Source organism: Aegilops tauschii, chromosome 4 (assembly GCF_002575655.3).
Source record: "Aegilops tauschii subsp. strangulata cultivar AL8/78 chromosome 4, Aet v6.0, whole genome shotgun sequence".
In the NCBI taxonomy this organism is placed as follows: domain Eukaryota; kingdom Viridiplantae; phylum Streptophyta; class Magnoliopsida; order Poales; family Poaceae; genus Aegilops; species Aegilops tauschii.
Genome location: NC_053038.3, coordinates 129,271,196 through 129,285,291, shown reverse-complemented (window position 1 = coordinate 129,285,291; position 14,096 = coordinate 129,271,196).

Genomic DNA, 14,096 nt, shown 5'->3' with positions numbered 1-14,096 from the left:
GAGGAATATCCGGATCTTGAGGGAGAGACGAATGTCCCAGATTAGGCTAAAGGGCTCAGGGGCCAGCGAAGGGGCGATGGCAGCATACAAAGACTTCATGGAGAAGCTTCCCGAGGGCTCCAGATGCCACGCCATGGAGTCGGTGGCGCCCTCTAGATGCATTGGCAAGAGAGCGATGTCCTGTAGAAGGGCGTCCCACGCGTCAACCTCCTGGGGGCCAAAGGAGCGCCGAAAGGCGAGGCGCCCTAGGTCCATAAGGGCCGTTTCAACGGAAATTCGGGGGTCTGCCGCAATGGCAAATAAGCCCGGGAAGCGGGCGGCCAGAGGGGAATCCCCAAGCCAGCGGTCGAACCAAAACAGGGTCGAGGACCCGGAACCCACCGAGATGGAAGTGCCAATCCGGAGCACGGGGAGGAGCTGAATCACAGCCTGCCAGAACTGGGATCCCCCAAAGCGCTGGCAGAAAGCAAGAGGTTGTCCTCAGAGGTACTTATTCTGAATGATGGTAAGCCAGAGGCCGCCCTCCCCGTTGGCAATACGCCATAGCCATCGGGTCAGGAGAGCAATGTTCATGCGACGGGAGGACAAGGTCCCCAGACCTCCCTGGTCCTTGGGTTTGCAAATGTCCGGCCAGCTCACCATATGGTATTTTTGCTTGTCCCCCTCGCCAGCCCAGAAAAATCTGGACTGATATTTGGCCACCTCCTGGTGAAGCGTCTCATGGAGTCTATAGAAGCTCATGAGGAACCAGAGGAGGCTAGCCAGCGAGGAGTTGATGAGGATTACCCGAGCCGCCTTCGATAGCCACCGGCCCTTCCAGGGCTCGACCCGGTGTTGCATCCGGGTCACGGAAGGGCGGAGGTCCGCTACGGTGAGGCGTGAGTCACTAATGGGGATCCCCAGATAGGTCGTGGGGAAAGAACCCAGGCGGCAATTAAGCCGGTCCGCAATGCCCTGGGCCTCTACCGGTGGGTATCCCAGCACCATCACTTCACTCTTATCGAAGGCATGAAGATTCCATGTCCCCTTTAATTTTTGATTTAGAAGCATATGCCCTGCTATTAATATGGATAATGCAAAAAATATTGGGGTCGTTAGGGGGTGCTAGAGAAAACCAGAGAAGGAGGGGTGAATATGTTGCAGTATGCAAATGACACAATTTTCCTCATGCATGGTGATATTTCTAGTGCTTAAAATCTTAAAATCATTATGTGCTTTTGAACAAATGTCTGGTTTCAAAATTAACTTCCTCAAGAGTGAATTTTCCCCTTTGGTGAAGCTACACGCACATAGACACACACACACACAGAAAAGAGAGAGATAGTTAATAGAGAGATTTTTACTTGTCAAGTGGGCGATTTACCTATGAAATATTTGGGCATCCCACTTAAAAAAAAGTAAGTATTAAACATAAAGATTGGAAACCGTTTGAAGACAAGAAAACTAAACTACGTGTGCTTATTGGCAGCTGAAAATGCTTAGCACTGTTGGTAGGCTTTTTAGTGAAGTCTCCCCTTAGCAATATCCTTATTTTTATTATGTCCTTCTATCATATTCCCGTACGGGCGAGGACTCCTTATCTTGTTATATAGAAGACGAAGATGGCTTATGACACACATCTTGCCTGTGTGTTAGCTCCCAACCTTCACACGGCGAGTTTAGAGATTCTTTGGCCAAGGTTCCTGCTCCGAGGAGGCGAGGGGCGATAGCTGGTGCTGATCGACGAGCACGAACACGTCGTTGACTCCCGTGGTTGGCGTGGTAGTGATGTTTTGATGCAGAGGGGGCTCTGGTTGGATTCATGTGCCATGTTGCACGGGTTGGTGCGGTTTGGGGCATTGCGGTACATGAGTCGAAGGCGCACGTCGTGCATCTCGAAGTGGTTGAGGGCGGCCAATGCATTGACTCCTCACTTTCAATTCCCCTCGCTTGGCAAGTGCTCAAACATTACCAAATATATACCCATAACCACATCAATGCGCACGCACGAACCTAACACTTGCACAGACATGCCCATAAGCACATAGCCGTTGCGGCCCTGGTCGGATGATGTGTTTTGGAATGTCTACCCGCTTCTTGCCACCATGTGCTGGACAATTCCGTGCTCCTTATCCAGGGCAGCGCCTTGCCTTTCCTATCTTATCTGCTAGTGCATGCACAGTGACGCGACGGTGGACGTTTGATCGGTAACCTCGCACGCAGGTTCACCCATCGTGTCCGACACCGTCTGGCGCTCAGTCCATCCCCACATGCGCATAAAGGAAGCAACGTTGAGGGCATAAGGGATGAAAAGCGCCGGAGAAAAATTAAACCAAAGAACGCAAACAAAAACTCCAACGAAGAAGGAAATAACAGCACACAAAGAACAGACACAAACACAGAACAAATAGGGGATCAAACTTAGGCCCACCTGGTCAGAATCAATGGCGTGGCGGCGGCGGCGTTTAGTGCTCGTCGACTGCATACTCAAAGGCGCTTTTGGGTGTGTGTGTGCTTTCTCCAGGAGGCACGTTGGAGTGCGATGTGTGCAGCAATGTGGCTGCCGTGGCTCGGGGTGGCAAACCACCGCAGCTGGCGCCGTCTTGGCAATAAGCAAAAGTGAGGCCAGGCCCAAACCTCGGTCAGCCGGCGAAGCAAAGAACACGGCGGTGGACGAAACAAATGGAACACCAACGATTGGAGAAACTATCAATGAAGCCAGATGAGACAAGAACATCGCTAGCGGGAACGGGCAAAGTGCCATCCGGTGCGAGACTTGCAAAGCGAAGGGGGATGAGGGCTAGTGTGCGCTGCATCTGACTTGCGCGTAAAGCAACAAACTTATAGGAAAATATAACTGCCTCAAGGAAAAGATAAAACACCCACGACACACTCCGACTCCCACAAGCTGAGCACTGCCATTGGCATTCCCTCATGGGCGGCCTCCGCCCCCGGGTCCATCGCCCCCACCCCGAGTCAACTCGCATGAATGAAACAACCACGGTGGCCTGGGTCCGTTGCTCGCTGTTGGTGCAATATCTGCCTACCAGTGTTTTGGAGATTGTTGACAGAAACAGGCATGGACTGATTGTTTGCAAGCGCATATAGAGAGAAATAGTCCATACATAACCATAGAGAATGCTGTCTTCGGTGCCAAGTTCAAGGAACTTCACCGAAGTATATCTGCACTGCAGAGAAGAAATAGCTACTTTTGTTGAAGACATGTAGACGAGAAGATTGATGTGAAGGAATTATCCCCTCGAACGTTTGCTGCTGAAGCGAAGCATATGTTTCGGTATGGTCGTTCGAAGGAATTGACTGCAGCGAACGGAAGTCGAAGACAAATTGAAGACGTAGTATTCTTATTGTCTTTCTTATTTTGTTCTTTTGAATCATAGGACCTCCGTACTATTAAGAGGGGTATAGGTTCTCAAAGCTGAGATCCGCTGTGATGCTTAGCCCAAAACCTATGAAAGATGCAAGAGAAATCTCTTTATGCTCCGAATGATTACCTGGCAATAGTAGACGTTGTTCTTCATGCTGCATGAGATATCTTTCAGACTGAGTTAGCATTACTTGCTCCGCAAGTAATGTTACAGTTGTGCTCAAATTTGCGACCGTTGGACTCGTGTCGTTCGGTCATTGGCTGATCCACATGTCCAATTTGGTCATTTCCCTTCAGGGAAGGATGCGGCTATAAATAGCCACCCCGCTCCAACGTTGTCCGTTGGCTGCTCCGCTTGAGATTTCTGAGAAAATTGATTTGAGCAACCCCTCTCCGAGTGATTTGAGTTTAAGATCCACCGAGAGAAAAATGAAGAGCCCGAACTTAGACAGTGGTTTAGCATCATAGTAGTTTTGAGTTAGAGTTCTTGTACCTATTACTCTTGAGAGCTGCACACTCTCTAGAATGATAGGTTTCCACTTGAGTGTTGAAGAGATGTTGTCTTCACCGAGCTAGATCTTCAGCAACCAAGAGTGAATGTGGTTCGTGAAGGTCGACCGAAGGTTTGGAGATCGCCGACAAGGATCTACCATGAGTGAAATCAACTAGAGTCTGATCAGCTTCGAGTTGAAGGAGAATAGGGTGAAGAGAGTTTATCTGTCGTGTTAAGTCACAGCCCCTCCAACCAGATGTAGCCCTTTGGCAGAAGGGTGGACTGGTCTATCAAATCTCTCTGTCGCCATCGAGCACCACTGGTTCAATCTACTTTACTGCAATTCCTTCAGCGGTTTACTTTTGTGCTCCATGTCGATAGTTTTCCCGATCATTATCATCTGTTGTATTTACCTTATTGCATCATTCTATTCTGTTGTTTACCTCGGATATCATTGTGTTCATTCCATTTCATTCTCATCACTTGTTTTTATTCGTCACGGTCATATTCCTCGGTTCATCTGTGATAGCTTACTATAGTTTTATTTCTCTGTGCGTATCATGTTGTGTCTTATTCTACTGCATATGTTTGCATGTTGCATCACTCTCGTCGTAGTTAAACCTGTGATTTCTCAAGCTGATACTGTTATCACTTCTTTCGACGAGGAATATGCTTCTGAAGATGAAGATTGATTTAGTTCATTTCCCTCTTTCCATTATTCCGCTGCTGTGATTGGGATTAGTTTTAAAACATTCGAAAGAATTTTTGAATCTCCCATTCACCCCCCTCTGGTTGATATACTCTCGGTCCCAACAATTGGTATCAGAGTAGGTACTCCCTGTCTTTGTTTATTAAAGGTCTAACATCGTTGGAGTTTTGAGTATGCCGTATGCAGGTAGATCCTCGCACTTTGAAAGATTTCCTATCTTCGATGGAAATGACTATCTCTACTGGAAGGAATGAATGAGAATTAGAATTCAAGCTATCAACTATGATCTGTGGCAGATTGTGGAAGATGGCTACACTATTCAGCAACCGAACAATCCTAATACCGATGATAAAGCAAATCTGCAGTTGGATGCTCAAGCAAAAGATATCATCTGTAGCAGTCTATCAAAAGACATTTTCTTCGGTTCCAAAAGCTCGACACTGCCAAGCAACTTTGGGATGCTATCAAAAAATGCTTATGAAGAATTCATTACCAAATTAGGTCCTCACATTCAAATGCTTCGTGCAATGTTTGTTGGCTTCAGAAGTCTTCGTAAGGAAAGTGCTATGGAACTCACTGGTCGATTGACAAACATTGTCGAAAGACTTCATCAACAAGGAGTAACTGATATCACCGATAGGGATGTGGTCAACAAGCTTCTGAGTGCACTTGATGAAACTTTTGATCCCATCATAGCTGAAATCAAGCAAAGACTAGACTATGAAGAATTTCACTATGTTGAGGTCATGACGCTGTTGTTGATTCATGAAGAAAAGATGGAACTGGAAAATGCAGATCAAGAATCTTCTTCGGAAGGTGAAGGAGAAATTATCTCAAACTATGGCAGTTCACACAAAGAAGAAGATATTGAGAATCAACACACCATCACCAGGGAACTCGAGATGCTAACAGACAGGCTAAGTAATCTCAGAAGACAAAATCTATGCCTCACGAATGATGACGGATTTGATTTGCCCGAGTCATCAAGAAGGTTACCTCCGAAGGAAATGAAGTGCTTCAAGTGCAAACAATTTGGTCATCTCATAGCAGACTGTCCCTACTGGGAAGGAAAACCTAGCAACAGATGGAAATATCTTCACTGCAGTGGATTCACATGAATGGATCGTCATACTAAGCTCTCGAAGGAAAATGAGTTTTCCTCATCTTCTTTGACGAGACCAGTCACTGACGTGAAAGCCAGACCAACCATCGAGTAAAATATGAAGAGACTATCACAGCTGAATAGAGCATGTGCTGATATGACCTTGAAATCTAAAGAGGAGGCAACATATATTGAATCAGATGATGAAGAATTTCACAAAAGGATAGGAAGGAGCAATACCTTCATTGCCTATGAATCATCAGAAAATTCACTCGAATTAGACTCCGATGATGATGCCTCAAGTGATGATGAACCAATCGCTTTCTGTCTCATGGCAAAATCATCTAAGGATCAGGTATCAGCAAAACATCAAAAGTCCATGAATGGATATTCTCCTGAATATATTTCCTATGCTAAACTGGTCAAAATCGCAAAATCTCAACATAATGAACTTGAATTGCTTGAGAAGAATCTTAGGAAAACTGAAGGATTAATGGTCGAAGAGACGGAGAAGAATCAAAAGTTGATGGATAAGCATGTCGCTTTTTCTTCAACTATTGATGATCTTTCCAACAAATATGATTATCTTTTAGTCAACTTCGAGAGTTTATCTGATGAATTCCTTAACAGGAATCAAGAACTCAAGTCTCTGAAAGAATCTCATAACATGCTTGCAAAAGAAAAATCTTCTCTCTTCGTCAAGCAATCTGTTCGACTTCCTGATGATTTTGTGCCTCCTTGCTTAAAATGTCTAGAATGTAGCAACGTTGATTCTCATGCTGAAACTTCTAATGGTCACGTCGAGAATATTGCAACTAATATGAATGATATCTCTAACCCCTCTCCCAAGGTATTTGCTAATGTTACTAAAGAAAATTGCAGGCTAAAGGACTTGCTTGAGACAGGAATGCTTAAGTGCCTCAAAGGGCATCAAACTCTCTGTGATGTGCTCAAGAAGTCAATACTGCACAAAAATCCTCAAAAGGAAGGATTGGGGTTCGAAAGAAACTCAACTTTGATGGAACCTACTGGACTCCCGATCAGTATCCTCGAACGAGTTGGGTTCGTGCTAAAAGCAAAACACTCGAACCTGCAATTATGTCAGGATATGATACTCCCATTACTGTTGTTTCTGATGAGTCTGATGACTCAAACTACAAACTCTTCAAACAACAGAATGGTAAGGTGTTCGCTCAATATGTTGGTACTAACTACGGGTCTGGTTCACCCAAAAGGCAAATTTGGGTGAAGAAGTGCATTATTGAAAATCTATCTCTCACTGCTAACTTGAACATGTAGAGTAATTCTCCTCGAGAAAATGATTATCATTTACAGAATGGCTCAGGAAGTTTCGCGAATGGGTATCGATCAACCCATCGACAGAAGGAATACATGCGTATCTCCTCACATCATTACGCTCATGTCTCTAGAAACAATTTTAATGCATATTCATATGATTACTCTCGAAGTGTGCATGTACCTTGCAGATATCGCCGAAAGAATACTCCGGCTCAGATGAAGCAAATGAGATCCTAGTCGCACACGCAAGTGTGGGTTGCGAAAAAGAACTAATCCTCTCTTGCGGATATTATCTTAGGAATTCCACCCGCTTATTCTTTGCCCTGAGATCTATTGTTGGTGCCAGTTCTTTGTGTTTTTCACCTGTTCTCTTTAATTTTCGATGAGTTTGTGCTTTTCTCTCGCTTGGCTGAGTGGTTTGATTCGGACCATGTTTTCCCTCTTTTTCTTTCTCGTCAAATGAGTCCTTAGATGAAGATGTTGCTGATGAAATACCAATGTACGATCAGCGAGCTCTTCTTGACAAGCCCTATCAAACTCCCTCACCGGCAAAAGTTTCACCTCCATTGAGAATGTCACAAAGGATTGCACGTGCTCCATTCTTAGATAAACCTTCGGGTTCTGCTACCCCGTCTGTGAAGAGAAAGCTGATATTTCTGCAAAGAAAGGAAAAACAAGTGTTCCTGCTTCCACAGAGGAACGGAAATATGACTTTGATCTCATGATTGATGTCATCGAAAATGCTGCCTACGATGCGGAATCAGTTGATTTGAGCAGCTTGGATCTTCCTAATGATGGCTGGTATCAAAATATTTTGCTTAGTGATACGTCTCGAACGTATCTATAATTTTTGATTGTTCCATGTTGTTTATTATCAATCTTGGATGTTTTATAATAACTTTATAGTCATTTTATATCATTTTTTGGTACTAACCTATTGACATAGTGCCAAGTGCCAGTTGCTGTTTTTCCATGTTTTTTACATCGCAGGAAATCAATATCAAACGGAGTCCAAATGCCACGAAACTTCAGGATGATTTTTTATGGGCCAGAAGGAAGGCAATGGGCCCTGGTTGCACTTGGGGGGTGCCCCGAGGGGGGCATAACCCACCAGGGCGCGCCAGGAGGCCCAGACACGCCCTGGTTGATTGTGCCCACCTAGGGTGCCCCGAGACTGCCTCTTTGCTCTATAAATACCACAATATTCCAGAAACCCTCGAACAAGCGTCGAAATATTCATCCAGCCGCCGCAGAGTCCAGAACCACCAGATCCAATCTAGACACCATCACGGAGGGGTTCACCACTTCCATTGGTGCCTCTCTAATGATGCGTGAGTAGTTCTTTGTAGACCTTCTGGTCCGTAGTTAGTAGCTAGATGGCTTCCTCTCTCTCTCGCTAGATTCTCAATACAATGGTCTCTTGGAGATCCATATGATGTAACTCTTTTGCGATGTGTTTGTTGGGATCTGATGAACTTTGAGTTTATGATCAGTCATATCTTTTTATATCCATGAAAGTTATTAGAGTTTCTTTGATCTCTTATATGCATGATCTCTTATAGCCTCGTATTTCTTCTCCGATATTTGGGTTTTGTTTGGCCAACTTGATCTATTTATCTTGCAATGGGAAGAGGTGCCCGGTAGTGGGTTCGATCTTACGGTGCTCGATCCGAGTGACAGAAGGGGAAACGACACATATGTATCATTGCTACTAAGGATAAAAAGACGAGATCTATATCTACCGCCATATAGATAAATGGATCTTGTCTACATCATGTCATCGTTCTTATTGCATTACTCCGTTTTCCATGAACTTAATGCACTAGATGCATGCTGGATAGCGGTCGATGTGTGGAGTAATAGTAGTAGATGCAAGCAGGAGTCGGTCTACTAATCTTGGACGTGATGCCTATGTAATGATCATTGCCTGGATATCGTCATAATTATTTGAAGTTCTATCAATTGCCTAATAGTAATTTGTTTACCCACCGTTTGCTATTTTTCTCGAGAGAAGCCACTAGTGACACCTACGGTCCCCGGGTCTTCTTCCTCATATATTTGCCTTGCGATCTACTTTTCCTTTGCATTTTTATTCAGATCTATTAAACCAAAAAATACAAAAATACTTTGCTGCACTTTATTTTATTTGCGATCTATTATTTCAATCTACTACAATTTACCTCACGTCTGCTTGCCAATTTCTGGCGCCGTCACCCGAAAGGGATTGACAACCCCTTTAACACGCCGGGTTGCCAGGTGTTGTTATTTGTGTGCAGGTGTTGTTTACGTTGTGTTGCCTTGTTCTCCTACTGGTTCGATACCTTGGTTTCATAACTGAGGGAAATACTCTACCATCGCTGTGCTACATCATCCCTCCCTCTCCGGGGAAATACCGACGTAGTTCCAGCTACCATCACTGAGCTGGGAGAAATGACCAAGAAACCAAACCAAGCAGTTGAGGACAAGAAAACCATCGAGCAGATGAGACGAGATGCCAACACTGAATCTAAAAGGAAGGAGCTGAATAAGGAAATCATTGAAATCACAAAAGCTCTTAGTGTGATGAGGAATGAGAAAATCGAATGGCACTCACAACTAAAGATGGAAGTATCACAGCTATGTGACCGAAGGAATGATGAAATTGACCGTCAGGTAGTTCTTGCTCAAAGAAGAGTAAAAGAGGAAAATCGTCAGAAAGTAAAGGCAAGAGCCAGCAAACAGAAGGCAATCAAGGTTCGCCATATTCAGAATGTTGCAACTGATGCTCCTGTCAACTCAAGTGCTCCTCTGTAGTAGATACCATCGTCCCCTCCTCACGAGGATGAACACGTACAACAAGCTGAACCTATGGTGGTTATCATTCCTACCTCTGCTGCTCAAGAGACGGATGTTATTGACATCTTTCTGAACAAACCGGATGAAGGAAATGTCCAGCCCGAGCAACAAGCCCCAGAGGAGAAAATTGATGAAGAGATAGAGGTTGAGAAGGCAGTTCCATCGCCACCGAAGGATATGCAAGTTGAGCCCTTCGGATACAACAAGGAGGATGATAAGGTTGAGGGGGAGCAAAATGCTTCCCGAGGAAATACCACCCCGGTCACCTCATGTGGTGCCCATACCCAGTTGGAGGTTGATCCTGCTCCTGCCTCTGTTGCTTCACAGGCAGAACAGGAAGAAAAGAAACCTGAAGAAACCATGGCTCATGAACAAGGTGTACCACATGTTGTGCCCCAGGAAATCGAAAGAGAAGCAGTTGTGACCCAAGTGTCCAAAGAGGTTATTGTGACTTCATCTGTGAAAGTTCACCGAAAGAAAAGGCCCTAGTGCCTAATAACCAGAAAGCCGTTGAAGGAGTTCCAGCGAAGGAAAATGAAGGTCAGACAAGTGCTTCAAAGCCGTCTGCACCAGAGAAATTGAAAAGGCCTCTTGCTCCACTCAAGCCAATCGATGAAGATATGCCAGCATCTGATGATGTGCGGCCCATGGAAATGAGCGATGAAGAAGTACTAAAAAATCACCAGGAATCATTTCCCTTGGTCCCTGCTGAATATGGCTCAAATGGTCCTACATTCAATGAGCACCTTCATCTTTCAGAGCTAGCATTCTTTAGGACAAGCCCGTACGAAGGAGAAAGGACTTTGCTGTCACCGAGGTTCTGGACTGAAGAACAACCTGTGTATTATGCCCGGATTTTGTTCGGCAAGAATCGGATTTTCAATCACAAGATATTGAACTTTGCTGAGCTCGAAGAGATACCATGTTTCCACCATGCCATCGAGCATTTTGAGCATGCATTCCTAAAGGGATTTCTTCGCTTCAATCATGGATGGAATCGAGAGGTAATCCATCAGTTCTATGCCACTCTGTACATCTTAGGAGATCTTGGAAATAGCTCAACATGGGTCCTCGAATGGATGACCGGAAGGGAAAAGATCAAGTGCTCGGCAGATCAGTTTTTAGCTCCGCTGAATCTTCCTTGGTGTGAGTTTGAAAAGAATCGTGAACACAAGATGCATTATTGGGAAGTGTCCGAAGAGCAACTTCAAATGCTGATGTACACTACAAAAAAATATACTTCCGTGATGATACGTGTTTGTCACAGTAGGTCGCGTTTTTTGTCATGCATGTACATCCATGACAAATATATGATAGAATCAAGATAGTCATACCTGTGCTGTCGTAGAAGTGTTCCATGACATTACCAAAATTATCATCACGGAAGTGTCCACTTCCATGAAGATAAATCGCGCGTCACAGAAGTGCTTTCGTCAAGGGTGACCGACACGTGGCATCCATCGTAAAGGAACGCCGTTAAGCTATCGGGTCGGGTTTTGGATCCGATAACCCGTTAACAGCCCCGACCAATGGGGATTTTCCACGTGTAAAATCATCATTGGCTGGAGGAGACACGTGTCAGGTCCGCATTGGCACAGGTGTCACTCATCCAATGGGCGAGACGCGCCTATGATATGTTGACACGTGGACCGGCCCATCAAGTTTAAATGGGCCGACCCAACTGAAGGCCCACAAGATTTTGCGGACCATAATGAGCCGGCCCAGCTAAAGGCCCATGAGATTTTGCGGACCATAATGGGCCGGCCCAGCTAAAGGCCCACAAGATTTTGCGGGCCATAATGGGCCAGCCCAGGTAAAGGCCCACAAGATTTTTGTGTGCCATAATGGGCCGACCCAGGTAAAGGCCCACAAGATTCTTGCGGATCATAATGGGCCGGCCCAGCTAAAGGCCCACGAGATTTTGCCGACATTAATGGGCCGGCCCAGCTGTAGGCCCACAAGATTTTGAGGACCCTAGTAGGCCGGCCCATTAACTAGCTGCCATGTTTTGGGCCAAATGCCGGCCCATATTTGATCCGGTCCATTAATGGCCTGCCACGCTCTGGGCCTAATAGTGGCCCATATGAGATCCGGCCCGTTAAAAGCCTACCACGTTCTGGGCCAAATTACGGCCCAGATCAGGTCCGACCCTTTAAGAGGCTTTGGGCTCAATTATGGCCAATATCAGATTCGGCCCGTCAACTGGACACTATGCTTTTGGGCCCACTTGCTAAAGGCCCACTTAGTAATTCGACCTGATATTAGTTTTGGCCTGTTAAGGGCCCGTTTAACATTTCGGCCCTATATTAATTTCGGCCTGTTAAAAGCCCGTCATATAGTTGGGCCTAACTACGGCCCGCTTTGCATCCGGCCTGCTCGCAGCCGATATCTGATTGGGCCAAACAAGGACCGAGACAATTTTGGCCTGTTAAAAGCCCGTGATTTGATTCGCACAATCATGGGCCGGGGTTCATTTCGGGCTGCTGCCGGCCCGTGAGCTGTTCGGCACGTTTCAGGCCCAACCTACATCGTGATTGCATGACGGCCCGATTATGTACCGTAATTTTACGGTTTGGCCGGTTTACTGCGAAGACAGGATATATATACAGTAAAATAACTGCAGCATCGTGAATAAGAAAAAACCTAGACTATACAATAAAGAAATTACGGCATATTACATCCACTGGGCATCAAAGTTCGCCACTATGATAATAAAGCACAAGCAGACAGCAGATTACATACACTGGACATCAAAGATCGCCACCAGTGCAAATAAACACGCCGACAAAATAATATACAAAACCGACAGCACTTCAATAGAGTTCAAGAAAGGTTAGCCCTGCTGGGGAGCTGCAGCGCAAGCAGCTGAGCAAGATGATGAGACTGCGCTTGTTCAACACCTATATCTTCCTCACTCTGAAAGATAAACAAGCAGACAGATGACAGGTTTTGCACATAAAAGTATCAATGGTGACAATTCATCACATTTCTTACTGACGAATAAAGTGACACAGTTTAAAATTGCATTAACACAATATGGTATTGTTCAGGTCAAGACATGGCAGGAAATGACATTGTGAAGGAGTTGGCAGCTTCACGGCACCACTGGATTACAGATCAAGAACTCATAAGTATCAATGGTTAGTGTGCTGTCAATTTATACCATTTCAGATTGGCAAATAAAGAGACGGTTTAAATAATAGTAGAATGATAAGACATTGTTCATAGTTAAGACATTGCAGAATATGACATTGTGCTGTAGTGGGTAGGTTCACCACACCACTGGATTACGGATGAAGAACAGAAGCATACATGCAGTGCAAAAGAAGATCACTTGCTCTGTATAGTTTAATTTACATGGTATGAAGAAGGAACTTGGTTGTACAACTGAAAACTTAAATTGAGAAAGGACAAACTTTTGTTTATGAACTACATAATAAACTTTAAACAAGCAATTTGATGCAAACACCAAAAATAAACAGCTGTTGTAGTCATGCCTAACCAAATATATACAACAAAGTTTGAAGGCTTGAGATGGACAAACTTACATTATTGGTGAAGACATGCTCTATAAAGGCCTTGTCCATGCTGATGGTGGGGGGGGGAGGCAATTCAAGAAGTTTACCACAGAATCTTCTTCAAAAGCATTGCCTTTATTCTACATTTTGTTAAGAGTAAATATAGATGTGATAATATACGAAAAAATGGAGAATATTTAAGATAAGATGAAGAGTGATGCTACATAACCAAGTAGCTATAAATGTAAGTCCAGCGATACAGGCAAAAGGTACAGCCAAGAGCAATGCACAGCTAAACTTCTTCAGTACCAACCTTATGGTAAGAGTAAATATAGATCTGATGTGTAGAAAATGGAGGGCAAAGGAAAATAAGCTGCAGAGTGATGGTACATGAACAACTACCTGTCATTATAAGTACACTGATAAAGGACAGCATGTACTTACAAGAACAATGCAGAGCTAAAAAAACGTTGGCACTGGATATATTCTACACTAATGTAACCATTCATACAGATCAGATAATTTGGAGCGAACAATTGATAAGCAAGCTATCATGCATACTGCTGTCACATAATGAACCAAGTATGTATGCAAGTACAGTGATACAGGACAACAGGTACTAACAAGAGCAAAGCAGCGGGCAACATATTTGCGATATCCTATCGTTCTTGTCAAACCGGAATTCTTCTTCGAGCAGATTTCCTGCAAAAAAGATCCGTAAGGCACATGCGGAAAAGTAGAAGTTCAAATTGTCATGTGATTTCATAGACAGCACC